This window comes from Dama dama, chromosome 10 (assembly GCF_033118175.1).
Source record: "Dama dama isolate Ldn47 chromosome 10, ASM3311817v1, whole genome shotgun sequence".
Taxonomy (NCBI): Eukaryota; Metazoa; Chordata; class Mammalia; order Artiodactyla; family Cervidae; genus Dama; species Dama dama.
In genome coordinates, this window is record NC_083690.1 from 10,554,291 (window position 1) to 10,578,111 (window position 23,821).

The following is a 23,821-nucleotide window of genomic DNA, read 5'->3' on the forward strand; positions in this document are numbered from 1 at the left end:
GGCAAGATGCTGGCCTGATGTGAGAGACTCTAGGCCAGCACTGTCCAGTACCAGTGCACTGGGAGCCAGATTTGCAGTTTCAGATTTTCAAGAGGACATCTCAATTTGGACTAGTCACCTAGCAAGTGCTCTGTAGCCACAGGCAGCCAGTGGCTACCTTACTGGACAGTGCAGCTATAGGGAGTGGTGTGGAATGTTTAAAGACTGGAGATGGGTGCTCGCTTCAGCAGCACATATACTAAAATTGGAACAATACAGAGAAGATTAGCATGGCCCCTGCGCAAGGATGACACGCAAATTCGTGAAGCGTTCCATATTTTTTACAGCATACTGACACATGTATATGGAATTTAGAAAGGTGATAACGATAACCCTATATGCAGAACAGAAAAAGAGACACAGAAATACAGAACAGACTTTTGAACTTTGTGGGAGAATGTGAGGGTGGGATATTTCAAAAGAACAGCATGTATGCTATCTATGGTGAAACAGATCACCAGCCCAGGTGGGATGCACGAGACAAGTGCTCCGGCCTGGTGCACTGGGAAGACCCAGAGGAATCGGGTGGAGAGGGAGGTGGGAGGGGGGATCGGGATTGGGAATACATGTAAATCCATGGCTGATTCATATCAATGTATGACAAAACCCACTGGAAAAAAAAATAAAAATAAAATAAAAAAATAAATAAATAAAATAAAGACTGGAGATGGGGTGACCCATCTACAGGGATATCCAAGTGCCAACCAACAGGGTCAAGACCACAGCATCGTGCTACCCAGATGCATCAGAGAATTAGCACAGTTCGGTTCAGTTCAGTCACTCAGTCGTGTCTGACTCTTTGCAACCCCATGGACCGTAGGACACCAGGCTTCCCTGTCTATCACCAACTCCCGGAGCTTGCTCAAACTCATGTCCATTGAGTCAGTGATGCCATCCAACCATCTCATCCTCTGTCATCCCCTTCTCCTCTTGCCTTCAATCTTTCCCAGCATCAGGGTCTTTTCTCATGAGTCAGTTCTTTGCATCAGGTGATCAAAATATTGGAGCTTCAGCAAATGGGTCACCAATTTTGCAACCTCTATCTCACACTGCACTGCCCCAGAGCAAAAAGCAGCTTCATTAAATGATCGTCTTAAGCATCCCTAGGAACCTAGTCATTGTCAACACCTTTAGTGACAAGTTCAAGTCCCAGCTCTGCCACTCCTCCACTAAAAGAAGCTTAGTGAGTTCTCTGACCCTCCGCTGTCTCATCCAAGATGCAGCATCTCTTTCATGGGCATGTTTTAAGGACCCAACGAGAAAATTAAATGGAAAAGCAAGTTGTAAATATCAGAACACCACACGAACATAATGATTGCTACTGGGACGTTGTCAGAGAATAGGGCATGGCTAACCGTCATGATGGCGTCTGAACTTTACCGGCCATTGTCACTGGGGTTCCAAACCCTGCCGGTCCACATCCTGTCCCTGAAGCTTGGAAGAACCTTCTTCACCAAGAGTTTCCTGACTTTCCAATCTCCTTGCACCCACTGCAATCCATACCCATCTGAACTCCTAGACACTGATTCACTTATTCATTGAACGAACACCGTGGAGCACCTGTCTTGCATCAGGTTCTGGAAACTAAAGCTGGAGAGTATAGAGGACAGTGTCAGTGCTCTGCTCACCCCTTCTACCAGTTCTCCTTGTGCTTCTGCATGGACAAGCTTCTCCCCCAGCTTCTGCATGTCCAGCTCACTCCCACTACCTTTATTTTTTAGATCGTAGTTATTTTTAATTTTTTTTAGTTGGATTATAACTGCCTTACAACGCTGTGTTGGTTTCTGCTGTATAAGGAAACGAATCAGCTACGTGCATACAAATATCCCCTCCCTCTTGGACCTCCCTGCCACCCACCCCCATCCCACCCTCGTAGATCATCACAGAGCATCTAGCTGAGTTCCCTGTGCTATGCAGCAGGTTCCCACTAGCTATCTATTTTATATATAGATGTAAATGTATGATATATGTAAATGATGTCATGTATATACATCAATTGAAGAAGGAAATTACAACCCACCTCAGTGTTCTTGCCTGGAGAATCCCATGGGACGGAGAGGCCTGGTGGGCTGCAGTCTATGGGGTTGCAAAGAGTTGGACACAACTAAGTAACTAACACATACACATCAATGCTATCTCCTAACTCATCCTACTCTCCCCTCCCCCCGAATTGTGTCCACACGTCCATTCTCTGCATCTGTGTCTCTATTCCTGCCCTACTAACTGGTTCATCGGTACCATTTTTCTAGACTTCACATATATGCGTTAATATACAACATTTGCTTTTCTCTTTCTGACTTACTTCACTCTGTATGACAGACTCTAGGTCCATCCACTGCCACGAGCCATTATGGAAGGTCCCGCCCGTGACGAGGTCATGAAGAAAATACCGGGCAGGCAAGGCCATCCGGGACCCCATCCATGACGAGGTCACGAGGAAAATACCTGACAAGCAAGGCCGTCTAGGATAAGGGACCCTCCAGGTTGGCCTCGGCCTCTATCCCACCCTGTATCCTCCCCCCTTTTCTGCCGTTGTTCTTGTTTGCCCTGCTGCGGATTCTTGTGTTGCCTGCCGAGAGCTCTCCTGCTCCTCTTTCACTGAATAAAGACCAACTTAAAAGCTAATTAATAAATCTCCTGGACGCTGGTACCCTATGAAGGGGCCAGAGATGAAGGAAATGCTTCAATTCAAACCCTTTTGCTGGCATTCTGGCTTGTTTGATAAATGTGTGCTCTCATTGCACAAAATGCTCATGATTGTCCTAAACATCCTAAGCACAGTATGCTAACAAAAGAAACTATTAAGCATAGGTCCCTCCGTGGGGTGAGAAAAGCTCCACAAATATTATAGCCACAAATGTGCCTAATAGAAAATAGTTTAGATAGAGATTAGCTGGCGACTTCTTGCAGGTAGTTAACTTTTAGACTAAGAGCCTGTTTTGTGCTATATCTGCTGTTTTTGCAGTCCTTTGCATTTCTGTTCTGTAAAAATGTAATCCTATCTAGTTCCCATAGAGATGATGCCTATTAGAAAGAAAATAGATTAATTATAAGAAAAACAGGGTCGGCTACTGAAGTTGCTTAAGTCACACCAGGTGCAAGCCACAAAATGTTAGCAGGCCTGAAGGCCAAATGATAAGAAAGACTCTTGTGAACGAAAAGTATGTGGGTGACATCCTGTTTCTGTTGAAGGTCAATTTGCTGTAATGTTTTGAGATGACCTGTGTGTAAGCAATATGCACTTCCCCCAAAGATGTTGTTAAGGGTATAAAGGGGCCGTGCAAAAATAAACTCCAGACTCAGCCCCGAGCTTTGTCTCACTGTCTCTCTCTCATTAGCCGACGCCGTTCATCCTGAGGGTTCCCCTGGATCCTGCTGGGGCTGGACCCCGGCAATCCACCTCTCTACAAGTGACCTAATTTCGTTCCATTTTATGGCTGAGTGAAATTCCATTGTATATCTGTACCACATCTTCTGTATTCATTCATCTGTCATTGGACATGTAGGCTGTTTCCAAGTCCTGGCTATTGTAAATACTGCTGCAAGGAACATTGGAGTACATGTGTATTTTCGAGTTATGGTTTTCTCAGCGTGTATGCCCACGAGTGGGATTGCTGGGTCATATGGTAGTTCTACTTTTCATTTTTTAAGGAACCTCTGTGCTGTTCTCCACGGTGGCTGAACCTTTGTCGGAGGACCGCCTTTGAGCTGCAGGAGTTCCATCAGTTGTATCTCAAGGCTGTGGAAATGCCTGTGAGTTGACATCTGCAAAGACTCACAGGGGCAGGAGTGGACAAGCCCATCTCCCCTTGACTCGAGGTGGGTCAGACTCTAAGATGCCAGTTACCCTCCAGAGCCCCCTCCAGGACCAGGCTGTGGCCAGACTCAGCCTTGCGTGACTCTGTTCCTTGCCCAGTCTTGCTTCCCCACCCGCTTGCTGTCAGTTATGTCCTAGGAATACTTTCCTAATAAACCATGTGCAACAAGTCCTCCTCCCAGGGTCTGATTCTGGGAGACCTTGACCAAGGACACAAACGTTATTCTTACTTAGTCCCTGCCCTCAGGAGCACTCTGCCTAACTGGAGAGACTGACAAACCACAAACTGGGAAACACTTGATTTGTCAGGACTCCTTTTGGAAAAAAAAAAGGGGGGGGGAGTGCTATATTTGTTTGGAAGTATGTCTTAATAAATTCACTGGGGGCAAAACTGATTACCTACAGGCATGAGTACTGCTGATGCCAAGGCTTCAAGAGAAGAGGATGAAATTGCTCTGCATGGAGCCATGAGAGGGATGTGTTTGTTCCCCAGAGCAGAAGATGAAGGCACGGGCCAGGAATGGAGGTGGGGCCAGGAGCAGCGTGATGTCTTATATGATGCCTCTCATCTTCAACAAGTCGGCAACCCAGTGTGCAGGACCAGGGGCTGGGAACGGAAGAGACCACCAGGAGCTAAGCTAAGCTCAGCCCTTGAGAAACCATGCGGAGGGCTCTGGACCACATCAGGCCATGGAATCAGGGACATCAGGGGCAAGTTTGAAAGCTGCCACCAGTGCCCTGCAGGAAGAAGGCAGCAGCCTCCTATGTGGTCTCCTGCTTCTACATCTGCCCTCCCCCACACTGTCAACTCCCCAACAGCAGCCAGAATGAGCCTCTAAACTGCAACTAGGTCTTGACATCTAAATTTATAAAGTCTCTGATCCAGGTCACATCATGCCTCTGTATAAAACCCTCTGATTGCTTCCCATTGCCCTTAGGAAAAAAAAAATCCAGAGTTCTTATCCTGGTGTTCAGGACCCTGTAAGATTCTTTTCTGTTCCTTGGACAGATCCATCTTGCAAACCGCCCCAGGGCCCTTGCACTGGTTATTGCTCTGCCTACACCACTCTCTCAACCCCCAGGTCTTCCGCTTCTCATCATTCAGTTCTCAGCTCAGCTTGTTCATTGTTGTTCCGTGGCTCGGTCAAGTCCAACTCTTTGTGACCCCGTGGCCTGCAGTGCACCAGGCTTCCCTGTCCTTCACTATCTCCAGGACTTTGCTCAAGGAGTTGAGTTGAGTTGATGATGCCATCCAACCATCTCATCCTCTGTCATCCCCTTCTCCTCCTGACCTCAATCTCTCCCAGCATCAGCGTCTTTTCCAGTGAGTTGGCCCTTCACATCAGATGGCCAAAGTATTAGAGCTTCAGAATCAGTCCTTGCAATGAATATTCGGGGTTGTTTTCCTTTAGGATTGACTGGTTTGATCTCCTTGCTGTCCAGGGGAGTCTCAAGAGCCTTCTCCAGCACCACAGTTTAAAAGCATCAATTCTTCAGCGCCCAGCCTTCTTTATGGTCCAACTCTCACATCCATATATGACTACTTTGACTATATGAACCTTTGTAGGCAAAGTGCTGTCTCTGCTTTTTAATACATGGTCTAGGTTTGTCATAGCTTTTCTTCCAAGGAGCAAGTAACTTTAATCTCATTTCAGTTCAATTATCACCTCCTCATTCAAGACTTTCCTTACCATTCTGTGTATGTTAACACCTTCTCCACAATCTATACCACACAATTCTGTTTCACTTTCTTCAGAACATTTACCACCCTCTGAACTTGCACTATTGGTTCATGCAATCAATTGTTTAGTCTCTCTCTTTCCCCAGAACATAAGTCTCATGAATGCAGGGATCTTATCTTATTTAGCGATGTGTCCACAGAGTCTAGCACGTAGCAGATGCTCAATGAACACTTGTTGAGTGACAAAGTGAGCTGCTAAGAGACAAGGCAGTTCCAACTGGCATTTGGACGCCAAGTGCTCAGATGCTCAGTTATGTCCAACTCTTTGGGACCCCAGGGACTGTAGCTTGCTAGGCTCCTCTGTCCATGGGATTCTCCCAGCAAGAATACTGGAGTGAGGTGCCATTTCCTGCTCCAGGGATCTTCCCAACCCAGGGATTGAACCCGCCTTTCTTACATCTCCTGCATTGGCAGGTGAATTCTTTACCACTAGTGCCACCTGGGAAGCCTGTATTTTAAACTTTTTACTTTATATTGGAGCATAGCCAATTAACAATGTTGTGATAGTTTCTGGTGGACAGAAAAGGGTCTCAGCCATACATATATATGTGTCCATTCTCCCAGACTTCCCTCCCACCCAGGCTGCCACATAACATGGAGCAGAGTTCCCTGCATTATATAGTAGAACAGTAGGATCTTGTTGGTTACCCATTTTAAATACAGCAGTGTGTTCAAGTCCATCTCCAAATCCCTAACTAGCCCTTCCCCTGTCCTTTCCCCCTGGCAACCATAAGTTCGCTTTTTAAGTCTGTGAGTCTGTTTCTGTTCTGTAGATAAGTTCGTTTACATCATTTCTTTTTACATTCTTCATATAAGGGATATCATATGATAGTTCTCCTTGGTCTCGTCTGAGGGATGTCATACGATATTTCCCTTCTCCATCTGACTGACTTCACTCAGTATGACCATCTCTAGGCCCCCCCATGTTGCTGCAGATGGCATTATTTCATTCTTTTAAATAGCTGATAATATTCCATCATGTGTATGTACCACCTCTTTGCCCACTCCTCTGTTGATGGACATTTAGGTTGCTTCTATGTCTTGGCTTTTGTAAACAGTACAGGTTTCAGCTCACATGCCTCTTGCTCAGCCAAGCATTCACTTCTTGACACACTCTCATCCCAATCAGTTCTCTCTCCAAGCATCCTGTTTTCGTCATTCTTAGCACTTGCTCTCTGGATATTCTGTTTCATGTCTGGCTTTTCCCACTAGACTATCAGCTCCTGAGTGAAGGACTGCGTCTTCTTCACGGTTGTATCCTCAACACCTAGGGTGCTGCCTAGCACACAGTAGGTATTCACTCTGTCTTTGTTGGTGAATAAGTCAGTGGGAGTCCACATGGAACAGATGGGAGAAGGACATTCCCAGCAAAGCTAGAAGCATATGCAAAGTCAGTAAGTCTTGGTGCATTTCAGAAGTCATATGTCATGCAGTGTGCATTTAGAAAAAAAAGCATGGGAGAGGGTAAAAGAAGCAGGCAGACAGGATGGGATTTTCCATCACCCCTGTTTTCCTTGCCAGCTGGACAGATCCCTACAATTACTGTCCTATCTGCCTCTTTAAGTGATGAAGGAGAGAGTGGGTTTTCTTTCCCAAGGTCTCTTAAGACAAGGGAAGAATCTTATGAGAAACCTTCCATGTGCCAAGAAGGAAAACAACACAGAAAGAGGGGACAGTTAGCCACCCTAATAAACTGCAGGTCTCCCAGGGTCTGGACTGGCAAGATCAGGCGACATACTCGCCTTGGAAGGAGAGACCCAAACAAAGCCCCAGTTGAGAAGTAACACACATCACTCATCTCACGCTCCTTGTGTGGAGCTAGTCACATGGCCCCACTCAACTACAAAAAGCCCAGGTGGTATTACCCCACCATCATCCAGGAAGGCAGAGACTGAAAATATCTGGTGGAACACTGCTGATGGTCACCACAGTCGGCATCTTGGGATCTAAATTTTCTCCCACTAGAGTTACTATAAATACACAAATAAAAAACACATTAATCTCCTTGCCCCAGAATCTCCTGACTTTCAAATATTTTCCATCTAATCATCTTTCCCCAACACAATCTGGGAGTAAACTAGGTAACTCAAAGTGACTCAGGTAGACCTAAACTTGTTAGGGTTTTGTTTGGGTCTCTTCTTCCAAGGCGAGTATGTCGCCTGATCTTGCCAGTCCAGACCCAGGGAGACCTGCAGTTTATTAGGGTGGCTAACTGTTCCCTCTTTCTGTGTTGTTTTCCTTCTTGGCACATGGAAGGTTTCTCATAAGATTCCTCCCTTGTCTTAAGAGACCTTGGGAAAGCAAACCTACTCTCTCCTTCATCACTTAAAGAGGCAGATAGGACAGTAAAGACCCTGGTCTTTATCTAGGATGCACCATTATGTCTGTTTAACTTCCTTCTTCTCTCCTCTTCCCTCCCCTCAATCTAGGGAAAAGACTCACTATTTTTAAACTCCAACCACTTGGAAATTCTTCTGAATCTTAATTATCCTAGAAGCTGAGACATTTGCACATTAAAGTCAGGCACTTGTAGATCTCTTCCTCATTTTCTTGTTGTTGTCCAGTCACTAAGTCGTGTCTGACTCTTTTGCAATCCAGTAACTGTGGCCCACCAAGCTCCTCTGTCCATGGGATTCTCCAGGCAAGAATGAGTTGTTGCCACTCTCCAGAAATGGGTTGCCACTTCCTTCTCCATTTCTTCTTTATACTATCCCATATATATTTTTCTCCCTCCTCCTGGGAAATAGCTTATCCATCTATTTAGATGGGGGTGGAAGAGGCATGGAGAGAGAATGGAAAATGAAGAGGAAGTATATCAATTAAGATTTTAAAATGCTACTGATCAATTTTCAAATTCACTGACTCCATCCTCTGTCATCATTATTCTGTTAATCTTTTGCTGTGAATCCCTTGATTGCTTGTTTTATTTTGGCTATTGCTTGTTTTAGATCTAGAATCTCCATTTGTTTCTTTCTTATCCTTTCTACTTTTGGCTTGGATTTTATATTGTTTCATTTACCCTGAGCAGATTTTCCTTTACATCATGGAGCACAGTTACAACAGTTACTTTAAAAATCCTTGTCTGCAAATTCCAACATCTGGGTCATCTTGGACTCAGCTTCTAATGGATTGTCTTTTCTTTTGAGAATGGGTCACATTTTCCTATCTGTGTGCATTTCAAGTAATTTTTGGATTGTATCCTAAATGTTTTGAATGTTATGGAGACTATGGATTCTATTCTATTTCCCACTCCCTTCCCCCACCATAGAGTGTTGATTTTGTTTAAATTTGTTTTAGGAAGTAATTAACTTGGCTGGACCCAAACTGCAAAATCTACCAGTTGGGCAGCAGCTCAATTCTCAGTTCACCTCTTTTAGCCTCATCTGGGATGCTTAGGGTTTGCTGTGTGCAAAGATGCTTCAAAAGTCAGCCAGAGATTTGGGTTGAATTTATCCATAGATCTGAGGCTCCCCATCTCTGACCCTTTTTCTGTGACAGCAATTGTCCATAACTCTTCTTCTGGGTCTTTGGGTACAGGATTTCTATTGGGGTTTTAACCAACACCATTCACCCTGCAGGCAGTTGGGTTTTTTATTGTTCTCCAGAGCTTAAATTTGTTATCTGTGTCAAGATCAGATCAACCAGCACTTACTTTGCCATTATCAGAGCAAAATTCTATATTTCACCTAAAAAAGGATTTTAAGCTCTAAAAAATCATAAGTCATAAATAATAAATATAAAACAAATATGTGTGTGTCTGTGTGTGTGTGTATACACATACATATACATGGAGCTTCCCAAGGGGCACTAGTGGAAAAGAAATCCACCTGCCAATGTAGAAGATACAAGAAATGTGGGTTCTATCCATCTTTCTATCCCAGGGTCGGAAAGATCCCTGGAGAAGGAAATGGCAACCCACTCTAATATTCTTGCCTGGGAAATCCCATGGACAGAGGAGCCTGGTGGGCTACAGTCCATGGGGTCACAAAGAGTCAGACATGACTGAGTAGCGCGTGCGTGCGCGTGTGCACACACACACACACACACACACACACACACATAGATATGCTTATACATTGTTTTTCATTTAATCACACACTGTGAAAATTTAATCTGGGATATACAAGAGTCAAAGAACCAGTTGGGAATGACTCTGAATTTGTAACCATTTCCCACCTCACCTCAGTCCTGGTTCCTCTTTAGGGAAAAAAACAAGGACAAAATTAACATTTGTGAAGTATCTTCTATGAATCAATCCCTTTGCTAGATCATTTGCCAGTTTAAATTACAGCTTTACTTTCATTTTACTGATGAGGAAACCTGGGCAGAGTGGCCAAGTTACAAAGTGAAGGAGCTGGAGTTTTCCCTCAGGCAATAGGGATGTTCCAGAGAGGCCATTTGCTGGACCCATGCCCTGCACTTTACACATTCAGATGCATGTATCTTTCTCAAGCAGCATTACCCAAACTCAGCCAGAAATCACACAGCTAGAGGCCATTGGGTCAAGAGTGTTGGGGTTCCCTCCATGTCACATTTAATGGGGTTCCGTGTGATTCCAAGTTGATGGCCCTGTGTAAGCCACAAAGAGCTCTCAGTTGCAAGCTGTCTGCTTTGAAATTTCTCCAACGCACCCTTGTAAATTACGAATACCGACTCTTCTCCTATTCCACTGGTGGGGCTATAAATTGCCCTTTCTGGCAGAAAACTTGGCAATTCCTTACAAAATTGTTCAGATCCTTTCACCAAGGAATTTCACTTCTAGGAACACAGCCTCAAGGAACCATCATTGAAAAACACTGAGATTTATGTACGAAGATGAACGTTGCAGCATCATTTGTAATAGTGAAAAATTGCAAAGAATCGAAATGTCCCAAAGTAGGGAATGGTTAAATAAAATATGATACAGCCACACTATAGAATATTAAGATGCAGCTGCTAGGAACCGTGTTCCTGGAAGTATTTAAGGACATGGGGAAATGCTGATGTATCTAAATGTTGAACTAAATAAAACAGTGCAGAACACAGATCTTTACATAATATTATGCCATGTATTTGTGTGTGTGTGTGTTTATATATGCATGTACAGGTATGTATCTCTGTGCCTGTCTGAAAGGATATACAGCAAAATGTTAACAGTGGTTATCTCTGGAGGATGACATTACACATAATTTTAAAAATCTCTTCTTCTCATACCATTTCCAGAAATGAGTTTGTATTGCTCTTAAAATCCAAAAAGAAACATTTAACTTATAATGCCAGCAAGACAAACCTGAGCGTCAAAGAGTGGAGAAAATGGTAATATAGACCTTTAAATACTGGAATTTCAAATACTCAGGGAGAATGAGGGTATTTCAAATCAAATAATTAACAGCCACATATCAGTTAAACTATATCACCTGAAAACTTCAAAACCTTGGTGACCTGACAAGTCATTCATTTAACTCACAGAGCCTGTGAGTTGTCTGGGGTTGGCTGAGTCAGGCTGCATTCACTTGTGTAGCTCTGGGCCGAGCTGGGTTTGGGTAGCTGCAGCCCATCTGTCCCATTTGCTTCTCATCCTCCCTGGTGGCTGAGGGCCCATGCGACTTCTTCTCATGGTGAAGAGAGAGGTGCAAGATGGTGAGTCGCATGATGCAAGTACTCTGCAAGCATCACACGTGGCTAAAGAGAACCACCTGACCAAACCCCAAATCAAGGAGCAATCCCACTTCTTCTGTGGGAGGGGATGCAAAGCCACACATCACAGATTGTGAAGGACTGGGGCCATTAATTTCATTTCTGACAGTCGACCCTAGTTGACAGATGCTTGCAGCTGATCTGAGCTGGAGACCATGACTTAGCAGGTCATCCTTCGTGGAAAATGACAGATTCCCACACCTCCACCACCTCGTCCTCCACCAATGCCTTCCAGACAACACTCCTTGTTCCATGGATAGCAAGCGTGCCCTGTTTCTGGATGGCCAGCCATTTGAGTTTGTTTGTTTGATTTTGTTGTTTTGTTTGGGCTTTTTTTATATCACTCAAACCATTAATTATCTTTGAGATGCCTATTAATTTGTTCCATCGCATGTTTTACTGTAGCATTCCTGATGACAGAAAGGAAAATAACAGTGTTCTGAAAGGCAAATTGTTTGCCCATGAAAGAAATAAATCAAAGCCACAAGTTACAGCCACACAGGCAGGGCCGTGCAAGACTGGTGCTGTGCTGCCCAAAGGGAAGCCACTAATGAAATTTAACTTTTAATTAATTAAAATGTCATTAAAACGAAAAGCAACTCACACAGCAACTTTCTCAGTCACGTGAGCCACATTTCACAGTAAGTGGCTTCCATAATGGACGGTACCTAGAACAGTTCCTCTGCTGTGGAAAATGTGGGTGGACAAGTGTCACTCAGATGACACCAATGACTATGATGTGGGTGGCGGCGCCCCCTGGAGTTGTGTGCTCCTGCAACCTTGATCCAGTGACCTAGATCATTCATGCCCAGCGAACTCAGTATTATACTCCCTGTGCTATTTTTTTCGGTCAACATTTTTAATGTTGGCTTTGTCTTCCTTTCCATCTAACCAACAGGTCCCTGTTTTCCTTTTCCTTTAATCACTTTCTGCAAACCCCGTTGATTCTGGATATTTTTCAGAGAGTAACGGGCTCCCTCGATACTCTAGCTCCCCCGCTTGATGCCCGCCGGCTGGGCCATCTCATCTGTCAACGCCCGCCGCCCCACACTCTCAGCTCCAACACGTTTGCCGTTCACCACACATGTCGTGTTGTGCTGTGTCTCTGGACTTGGGGACTTTTGGACTTTCCGTCTCTGCAGCTAGAATGTTCTTGTCCCACTCATCACCTGGCCTCCTGAGGCTGAAACCCTGCCTGCCTGTCAGAGGATGCTTCTCTGGACCACAGAGATTGAGGCGTTTCTCTCTACCCCCAGGCCCCCACCGTATCCTGGGTTTGCTTTATCCTTGCCCCTCTGCTCCATCGTCTGGCTTCCCTTCCAGGCTGGCAGCTCCCTCAGAACAGGACATTTTGTCCAATTCAGATGATTAAGGTGGCCCTGAAGGCAGACCCACCAGAGTGTAAACTGCTGTTTCATCACTTGCTGGCTGTGTAATCATAGACAAGATGCTTTAGCTTGTCCGTGTCTCATTTTTCTCAACTGCAAGATGAGGATAATAATAGGTGTGTTACAGGATGAACTGTGACAACACACATAGGAAACTTATCAGCGCTTGGCACAGTTTAAGAGCCTACTGAGTTTTAGCTAGTCCTCTTTATATTACAGGAGTCTGGCATGTAAGAGGTGTCCATTTACTGCTGCCTAAAACCAGTTAACCCCAAAGGAAATCAACCCCGAATATTCATTGGAAGGACTGATGCTGAAGCTGAAGCTCCAATACTTTGGCCACCTGATGCAAAGAGTCAATTCATTGGAAAACACCCTGATTCCGGGAAAGACTGAGGGCAGGAGGAAAAGGGGGCAACAGAGGATGAGATGGTTAGACAGCCTCACCAACTCAATGGACATGAGTTTGAGCAAACTCCAGGAGATGGTGAAGGACAGGGAAGCCTGGTGTGCTGCAGTCCATGGGGTCACAAAGAGTCAGACATGACTTAGCATAGCAACTGAAGGACAAGATAGGAGACCCAAACTACTTTAAAGGACGTCCCCATGGGTTATCATGGTGCTAAAGACCCAGGTACTTTTAAATAGTTGCCTTCCAAAGGAACTGTTAGCAAAAGTTGCTTATTATTGTCAAAGAGAAAGCATAGCTCTTTGTCTGGGTGTTCCCTTCAGACTCCCAACCAGGGAGCAACTCCAAATTTCCTCAAGAAGCCGCTTCCGTGGCTCTGAAAATAGTTAAGGACCTCTCCAGCAGACCAGCTTTGCAGTAGTCTGTGGTTCAGTCAGAATAATAATCACCAAATGTCTATCATGGAGTGTGTGTATATGTGTGTGTGTGTGCATGCGCACACGCTAAGTTGTTTCAGTCATGTCTTTGCAACCCCATGGACTGTAGCCCGCCAGGCTACTCTGTCTGTGTAATTTTCCAGGCAAGAATACTGGAGTGCATTGCCATGCCCTCCTCCAGGGGATGTTCCAGACCCAGGGATCAAACCCGCATCTCTGTATGTTTCCTGCTTTGGTAGGTGGGTTCTTACCACTAGCGCCACCTGGGAAGCTGTATGTTAATAAATACCAGTGATTCTCCAGTGATTCTCTAATGAGAGAATTTCTCCCCCGAGGTGGACACCCGTCAGGGTCTGTGATGGTGTGAGTTATCATAGCTGGGAGTGGAAGGCGCCAGTGGCATCTAGTGGGTGGAGACCAGAGATGCTGCTCGACATCTGCATGCACAGGATGGCCCTGCTCCCCACCGTGAAGAACGATCCAGTCCAAGATGTCAACAGTGTCAAGGTGGAGAAACGTTCCAAGACACCGAGAACTGCAAGGAAGGTCTCATTCAGTCTCACGATGATGATTTACAACTGAGGCACTGTTATTAATATTACTGTTGCTGCCCCCATTTTCCAAATGAGGAAACTGAGGCTCAGCGATGCACACCGCTCTGAGTGATACAGCCAGAAAGTGGGAGAAACCTGATTTGGATCTGGGCGGTAGGGAGCAGAGCTCATGCTCTTAGCAGCTGCTAGTATCAGCAGAGGGGAGGGGGGAGGTGGGTAGGCTCTGTACCCTCTACACCCACGGAGTTGAACAGTGAGGACCCCAGTTTGTCACCGTTGAACCTGCGGCTACTTGGCGTCTGTCTGATTTCCGGCGCACGGTCTGTTAAGCCGAGTAAGCTTCTGTTTCCCCATCTGTAAAATGGGGGAAGCAGGCCCACCTCGTGGGGTTGTTTTAAGGGTTAAATCCGACCCTGAAAGTACAATGCCTGACAAGCAGTCTGACGCTCATTAAGTGGTCGCTGCTGCTGCTGCTGTTACAGTTGTCCTTGTCAACATCACTATTATTATTCCCCTCGCCTTCGGAGGCCCAGATTCCCTCCCACCTGAGCCTGAGGGAACAGAGCTCCGTTCTGTAGCTGGTCCCAGTGCGCCAGCTGGCTCCCAGGGAGCAGTGGGCTGCCACCTCCCCAACGCCAGATTTCTCCCCTGCAGAAGGGGGCCGGCACCTCGGCACGGGGGGCCGCACCAGCTCCCGGGGAAAGAGGCGGGTGCTCCCGCTTGATCCCGCTGCGGGACCTGGCGCCAGAGGCTGGACCGCTCGGGCTGCCCCTTCTGTCCCGGGGGTTCGTTTCTCCAGGCTCTTCTGTTGAGAAGCACCCAGGAAGCAGTCATCCTTTGGCCCTGCCCCAGATTCATGCTGTCCTCGGAGGCTCCCTTCCCCAGCACCGGGAGGGAAATGGTGGCCAAAGGGGAGAAGTGGAATTCTTTGAAGAGAAAGATCATGTCTCACTGCTCACTATCTGGGAATGCCTATGTTTTGGAAGGTGCCGGGAGAATGCAGCAACCAAACAGGAGAGAATATGCTCGAAAAGCTTCCAAAACATAGGAGCTGGGGTTGATTAAGGCCGTGATTTCACGAGGCCTCTCAGACCCAAGGCCAGTTTCACGTCATGTCTCTATTGATAATCACAGTAAGAAGATCCACCATGGCACCCACTGTGTGGGGCACTGTTCTGAGTGTTCGGTGCTCATCATCCATAATCCTGCAATCAGGGCTCCCTTGCAGAGGACGGTTGTGTTAGCACATAAAACATGCTTGTGTGTGCATGCTAAGTCACTTCAGTCATGTCCAACTCTATGTGATCCTATGGACTGTAGCCCACCAAGCTCCTCTGGTCATGGGATTCTCCAGGCAAGAACACTGTAGTGGGTTGCCATGCCCTCCTCCAGGGGATCTTCGTGACCCAGGGATCAAACCCAAGTCTCTTAAGTCTCTCCTGCATTGCAGGCAGATTCTTTACTGCTGAGCCATCAGGGAAGCTCAAAATATGCTTAGAAGGGGGCAAGTAGGCAACAGTATGCACTGCTCAGCCTTACCGTCTTCATCACTGCTACAGCCACTGCTATTCTTACTGCCCTGCAAGACAAGTCTTATCTCCACACAATAGCAGGCCAACCACTGGCTTAGGGAGGCTGCTCTTTGCCCAAGGCCACAAAGGAAGCAGCAAAGTGCAGCTATTAAACCAAAGGCTTTGTCTCCGACTGCCAACGTTCAGATCCTGGCTCTGCTGACAACTTGGACAAGTTAAGTCTCCCTCTGAGCCTTGGATTTCTCTCTTGCAAAATGAAGAAAGAGACTAGAATAAAGTTTCAGATGATGATTCAACCTGTTTGTTTCATTACAAAAGCTCAACTTTGGAGTACAGAGAGTAGAAATTAAAAGATTTGTGTTTTGTGAAGACTGAGACCCCCCTGTACTTAAGGAAAGAGGAACTGACTTCCTGTGGCTAATAATATATGGGCTCTGCTCTTATCAGATCAGGATTCTCCTGATCTGCCATGTGTGTGTGCTCAGTCGTTCAGTTATGTCTGATTCTTTGTGACCCCATGGACTATAGCCTGCCAGGCTCCTCTGTCCGTGGAATTCTCCAGGCAAGGATACTGGAGTGGGTTGCCATTCCCCTCTCCATCAGATCTTCCCGACCCGGGGATCGAACTCACATCTCTTGTGTCTCCTGCTCTGGCAGGAGGATTCTTTACCACTAGGACCACCTAGTAAAGGCTATTATGAGAAAGGAGGCAGCAGGCAGGACTAGGGTGTGGAGGCGAAAGGGGCGGGGCAGGAGGGAGAGGCAGAGAGGAGAGAGGAGATCCAATACTAGAAGCTCTGAACCCAGCACCGTTTTGAGTGGGACCAGTATCAGAGTGGTCAAGAGAGACCCCCCTGGATGCCTACGACCTCTGCTAGACCAGAGGCTCTCCAGCTGACCACTCCTCCTCAGATGATGCTTTAGGATGGGAGAGACATCTCCCATGGTCAAGGTCTTCCTTCCCGCCAAGCTTAGATGCTGCAAGTGCACCACCTCCCCAGCACCTGACAACCAGAAGGCCTAGGGGCAACCTCTGCACACCTAGCAAGGCAGCAAGGAAGACACTCCCTTCCTCCACCCGTGTATGATGCGCTACAATGATCCCACTCAGGTATCCTGAGCTGAGTCAGTAGGAGTGGCTACCACACCGCCCCACTGATCTATGTGCTATGCTAAGTCACTTCAGGCATGTCTGACTCTTTGCGACCCCATGGACTGTAGCCTGCCAGGCTCCTCTGTCCATGGAATTCTCTAGGCAAGAATACTAGAGTGAGTTGCTATTTCCTACTCCAGGGGATCTTCCCAACCCAGGAATGGAACCTGAGTCTCTTAAGTCTCCTGCATTGGCAGGCGGGTTCTTTACCACTAGCATCACCTTATTATTGTCCAGTATCATCATCATTATCATTTTCATCATCATCGCAGGTTGGAAGAATCTCCTGAGTTCTGCTCTCAACCTCTCCAAAGCCTCTGACCCTCCGCAGCGGTGACCTCTTTCCTCTGCTCACCCAGAAACCTGGAAGCAAAGCCATCCTTAATGTTTCCCTACCTCCAACCACACAGGCTGGTCAGTAAGCCCTCCCCTAGTAGGCGATGGGAATACAGGAAGGAGCCTGGGTCCCCACTTGCTCTGCTTCTGAGGGAAAAGGGGTGCTGGGGGAGGACAAGGCTTTTATACACAAAGCAGATGCACCATAAACTCATACACCCCGGGCACAGACACTCCGGGGGAAATGCTGCCGATTTTACCCACTCGTTCCTCTGAAAATAACTGCACAGACTACCTGCCAAGTTTCCGGAACAGAACAAGTGCTGAGGAGTAGGGAACTGATGGAGAGATGGAGTTCTGCGTAACAGGAAGTGAACCACATTGCTGGGCCCACCAACAGGTCTCTAAAAAGTATTTGCAATGGACTTTATCATGTCAAATGTTTTTAACAGCAGCTATACTGGTTTCTGGGCTTCCCTGGTGGCTCAGTTGCTAAAGAATTCGCCTGCAATGCGGGAGACTTGGGTTTGATCCCTGGGTTGGGAAGATCCCCTGGAGGAGAGAATGGCAACCCACTCCAGTATTCTTGCCTGGAGAATGCCCATGGACAGAGGAGCCTGGCGGGCTGCAGTCCACGGACTCACAAAGAATTGGACACAACTGAGCGACTAAGCACAGCACATATGGATCGCTACCATTTTTAAAGCAGCTACTCTGTTCTGGCTCTGCCTTTTACATGCACATTCCATTTAACACTGCTGGTACTAGAAGCATCACCATTTTTACAGATGAGTAAAGTGAGGCTCAGATAGGTTAAGTACCTACCCCAAGGTCACACAGAACAAAATAGCAGAATCCAGGTTCAAGGTCTCTCTGACTTCTGAACTCTTTCCTTCTAAAACTGCCTCTCAAACAATCCATTCACCCGTGATTCTCAATGATGGATGGATGGAGATAGATTGATAGATGAGAGAGAGGACAGAGATAGATGAGATAGAGATAGGTAGAGTGATAGATGGAAGATAGATAGATGAGGAAAAAAACTGAAAATACCAGTGATGAATGTAAAACATATCTCAATAGACACTATTCTAGACAGTTTAAGTTCTATGCAGTTCAAGTTCCTAGAGGTTCAATAAAACTTGCTCTAAGTCACACACTTAGCTAAAAACAGGACTCACTGGTCTCATATTCAGTGACTGTGTGTTGAGGGTTTGCTATATGTCAGGCACTGAACTAGGCGCTAGAGACAAGGCTTGCCCTCACGGAGCTTAAAGCCCAGTAAGGTGGACAGACTGAAAAGAGCAATTAACAGCAAGCTGGGTCTGTGTTGTGATAGGCAGAACCTCTCTGGGGGTCCAGGAAGGCATCCTTGAAGAGGAAGGGTTTAGCCAATAGTCTCTGGAAGAGAAAGCAATGGGGAAAGACAGAGGGGCTGGAGACAGGGGTCCGCTGGAGCACCTGCTGGTAGGGACGGTGGCAGCAGAGAAAACTTAGGATAGAAGCCAGATCACATGGGAGTCTGGGAACCATGCTTATAATTTGAACAGTATCCTGACAGCAATGAAGCCCTGTTGGAGGCTGTTGGCAGGGAGCTAACATGAGTAGTGTGTGCCTAAGAAAGACCCCTTGGCCTGCTGGGGATGCTACTGACACCTGTTAGGAGAACACTGGGGTCATCCGGGTGAGGCTCAACAGGAGAGTGGACAGGTGGGCAGCCACAGGGATGGAAAGGACTGGGCATGTTGGGAAATGCCTAAAGAGAGAACAGCCAAGATGTGGCTGAGCGGAGGGTCAACGGGGGCCAGGTGTTCTAAACGTTTGAGGACCTTCCTATTCTGAAAACAATTTTTTGTTGTTAGACTTTAGGCCCCAATTCTTGGTTCACAATCCATAGTCTCTTAACAGTTACAGGTCTGTCTAGTCAAAGCTGTGGCTTTTTTCCAGTAGTCATGTATGGATGTGAGAGTTGAACTATAAAGAAATCTGAGCACCGAAGAATTGATGCTTTTGAACTGTGGTGTTGGAGAAGACTCTTGAGAGTCCCTCGGACAGCAAGGAGATCCAACCAGTCCATCCTAAAGGAAATCAGTCCTGAATATTCATTGGAAGGACTGATGCTGAAGCTGAAACTCCAATACTCTGGCCACCTGATGCGAAGAACTGATCCACTGGAAAAGATCCTGATGCTGGGAAAGATTGAAGGTGGGAGAAGAAGGGGATGGCAGAGGATGAGATGGTTGGATGGCATCACCAACTCAGTGGACATGAGTTTGAGTAAGTTCCATGAGTTGGTGATGGACAGGGAAGCCTGGCATGCTGCAGTCCATGGGGTCACAAAGAGTCAGACACAACTGAGCGAATGAACAGAACTGAACTGATCCCAACTCCTAGTTGGGTATTGATTCTGATTCTGATCCCATCTTTTGTATGAGAGAACTGCCTCTCCAGTGAGAAACCTTTTGAGTATGTGTAAAAAAAAAATTTTTTTTTTCATCCTGGGTACGGTGCCCCCATGCAAACATGCCAAGTCCCTTGAGTCATGTCCCAGCTCTTTGTGACCCCATGGACACCATGGTGGGTTGCCATGCCCTTCTCCAGGGGATCTTCCCCCATGATAACAGAGTAATGCTCCCCTCCAAGATGCTCACATCCTAATCCCCAGAACCTGTCAATATATCACTTTACCACTGATATATAAATCCACTGGCAAAGGGATTTAGCAAATGTAGTTAAGTAAGGATCCTGAGGTGTGGAGTTCAGTCTGGATTATCCATAAGAGGAAGGGGGGAAGGCTAGAAAAAAAAAGGAGATGGGATGAAGGAGGCAGAGGTTGGGATGCTGCACTTGAAGATGGAGGAAGGGGCGCCAGAGCATACAGGAAGCCTCTAGAATCTGGAGAAGATGAGGAAACAGATTCTACCCCAGGGCCTCAAGAAGGAACACAGCACTGCTGACACCTTGATTTTAGCCCCATGAGGCCCATTTTGGACTTCTGACTGGAACTATTAATAAATTTGTTGTTTCAAGGCACCAACTTTGTGCTAATTTGTTACAGCAGCCATAGGAAAATAATACAATGGGAATCTTAAAGATAAAGCTGCACTTCACAAAATTGCAAATAAAAATATCAGGTCTGTAATACAGTCCTGCAAGTGAAGCATGAAAGTGTTAGTTGCTTAGTTGTGACTGACTCTTTGCAACCCTGTGGACTGTAAGCCCACCAGGCTCCTCTGTCCACGGGATTCCCCAGGCAAGAATACTGGAGTGAGTAGCCATTTCCCTCTCTAGGGGATCTTCCTGATCCAGGGATCAAACCTGGGTCTTCTGCATTGTAGGCAGATTCTTTACCATCTGAACAACCAGGGAAGCCCACACTCATGCAACGGGACATGTAAAGAGAGAAGACAGGACTTCCCTGGTGGTCCAGTGGTTAAGAATCTACCCTCCAATGCAGGGGACATGGGTTTGACCCCTGGTAAGGAAGCTAGGTCCTACATGCCTCTGGGCAACTAAGCCCTTGTACCCCAACCGCTGAGCTCACATGCCACAGCTAGAGAGTAGCCACAACAAAGACTCAGCACAGTCAAATAAATAAATAAACAGAGAAGATAGAAACAGAGAGATACCATCACAAACAAAATAAGAACAGAGTACAGTAGCTACCTATGGTTATGGGCATTGAACTATGTTCCCCATCTCTCCAAAAAAGATATGCATGCGTGCTCACTCAAGTCTGACTCTTTGCAACACTATAGACTGTAGCCTGCTAGGCTCCTCTTGTCCAGGGGATTCTCTAGATAGGAATACTGGTGTGGATTGCCATGCCCTCCTCCAGGGAACCTTCCCAATTCAGGAATCGAACCCACATCTCCTGCATCTCCTGCATTGCAGGAGAACTCTTTACCCACTGAGCCACCTGGGAAGCCTCCCAAAAAGATATGCTGAAATCCTAATCCACAGTACCTCTGACTATGACCTTACTTGGAAACAGGGTTACTGCAGACATAATCAGTTAATATAAAGTCCTACTGGTGTAGGTGTACACCAGTACACCCTAATCCAATATGACTGGTGTACTTACAAGAAGAAGGAAAGTTGGACACAGATACAGACACGGGGAGAGTGCTATGTGATGATGAAGGCAGAGACTGGGGTTATACAGCTACAAACCAAGGGAAGTCAAATATCGTCAGCAACCACCAGAAGCTAGGAAGAGTGAAGGAAGGATTCTGCTAGTTTTCAGGGGGAGCGTGGTTCTGCAGATACCTTGATCTCAGACCTCCAACCTCCAGAAACACATGTGAGACAATACATTTCTCTTTTTTTAAGCCATCCACTTTGTTGTACTTTGTTATGACAGCCCAAGCAACATAATACACCTATTTTCATGAAGCCCCATCTATTGAACTTTGGGGATGTTGTTACTGAATAAGTTGCATTTTTGCAACTATAGGCATATTTTTTCAGCACCTCTTACCACCAAATATCAAAGTTTACCAAATTTCCATGTTTCTGAAACTTCTTACCTCGAATATGTACATTTAGTATAAATTATCTTCCTTCCTTTCTTTCTTCTTCACTTATTCCTTTCCTCCTACCACCAAAAGGCCACTCTTAAATTGGTGGTGCATCTTACAATCAAGAAAATTAAACATGTGATTATCCAGTAGACTTTAAGCATCGGGAATGCAAGGATACCTATGACTCCCAATACTGAGAGCAGAGCCTGGCAGGTGGTCATCCAGTTTAGTAAATAATTGTGTGTTCAAGGTGGGGTCTAGGGGGACAGGAGGTGATGGTCTGGATATCATCCAGAGGACTTGGAAGGGATTAAATGAGGTTAAATGAGGCCCAAAGCAGCTGAGTGCCAAAGAATTGATGCTTTTGAACTGTGGTGCTGGAGAAGACTCTTAAGGGTCTCTTGGACAGCAAGGAGGCCAAACCAGTCAATCCTAAAGGAAATCAACCCTGATTATTCATTGGAAGGACTGATAGTGAAGCTGAAACTCCAATACTTTAGCCAAGAGTCGACACATTGCAAAAGACCCTGATGCTGGAAAAGACTGAGGGCAGGAGGAGTAGGGGGCAACAGAGGTTGGATGACATCACAGACTCAATGGACATGAGTTTAAGCAAACTCCTGGAGGTAGTGAAGGACAGGGAAGCCTGGTGTGCTTCAGTCCATGGGGTTGCAAAGAGCTGGACATGACGAGCGACTGAACAACAAAAACAAATGAGGCTCCTAGGCAGACATATCCCCCGCCATGAAATGTGGGTTTCTTCCCTCAGTCCCATTAAGTTCTATGGCTGTAATTATAATAGAACATTTAATTCTATGTTGAGAATTCCTTGTGGTCACACAGACTCCCTTTTAAGTTTCTGCAGGTGAAATCCTCCAGAGCCATATTCATTTCTGAAGAACATCACCAGGAAGATGGGGGAAATGACCACTTCCTGGAGAAAAGGAGTGGGGAAAGAGGAACAAGGCTGGGGAGACGAGCAGCTGGGAAAAAGTCTCAGAGGTGCATAAATCCCAGGGCACATCCCCAGGGACGTGGTCCAGGACAGGAGGCATGTGCAAGTGAGTCAGTCCATCCCTGCGGTTGGGTTAGCCCCAGGCACTAGGCTCGGCTCAGTCCTCAACCCAGTGGGTGATGACAACCATTGGAGCCCCGGGGTCCTCATGCGAACAAGGAGGGTTTGAGTCTAGCTAAGGAGTGACAGCTGGGGTAACCAGTGAGAACGGTGCTCTGGGGCGGCAGTGGTGAGGGAGGCGGGGAAGAAGGAGAGGGTTGATGGCCTAACAGCAGGAATTCTCAACCAGGGCTCAACTACGGCCCCCAGGGAACATTTGGCAATGTCTGGAAACACATTTTGGTTGTCACCGCCAGGGGACTAGACTGGGTGTTACTGGCATCTAGAGGGAGGAGGCCAGGAATGTGGTTCAACATTCTACAATGCACAGAACAGCCTCCCTTGGTAACAAAGAATCATCTGGCCCAAGACATCCATAGTGCCAAGTCTGAATAACCCTGGCCTATAGTCTACCAGCATTCAGGTTTGATTTATATTTTTAGAATACATTTTTAAGGAGGGGGAGAGGGTAACTAGAGAAAGGTAAGAGAGGTAAATCGGTGGGTGGGTGGACGGACAGAGAGACAGAAAACCACAGGTAACGCCAGTGCCATCAGTCATCAGAACTAGGACACGTTGTGCTTGAGGACCAAGCACATCCCACAAGGAGTTATGAGACCTCGCACAGGAAAAACATGCTCACTTACCAGGCTAACCTGCCACAAATAGCGGCTGGGGAGCAGGGCTGACTGGCAAAACCACCAGAGCTGCCTTTTTGCTCTGTGGGCGCGTCTCCATCTGCCTCCGGTGAGAAAGAGGCAGGGTCAGGGAGCCGCCCAGAGCAGTTCACATTCGGGCAGCGAATTGGGAAGGAGACAGCCTCCCTGAAGAGTCCCCAGCTTGGGCTGCCCCCCTTTTAATATACCTCACTCTTCTCCTTAGCACTTGTCACAAGTGTAATTCAGGAACAACTGGTATTATCAGGTAAGAATTATCTCCCCCGTCGGACCATAAGCCCCATGACAGTTGGTACCTTGTGCATCCTGACCCCAGCAGCGTCTCCAGCAACAAGCCGGCATTCTCATTATGTGTTTGTCAAATGAATAAGCAACTTCAGGTGACGACAGCATCATCAGAACCAGATCCCAACCCACGTGGCTCT

General features: G+C 46.6%; 1 non-coding gene across 1 annotated transcript; it reads left to right on the forward strand.

The window, feature by feature from the left end:
* Window positions 1–214: 214 nt before the first annotated feature.
* LOC133064096 (U6 spliceosomal RNA) lies at window positions 215–321 on the forward strand. Its single transcript, XR_009694570.1, has one exon. It is a non-coding gene; the product is annotated as a U6 spliceosomal RNA (small nuclear RNA).
* The last annotated feature ends 23,500 nt before the right edge of the window (window positions 322–23,821 follow it).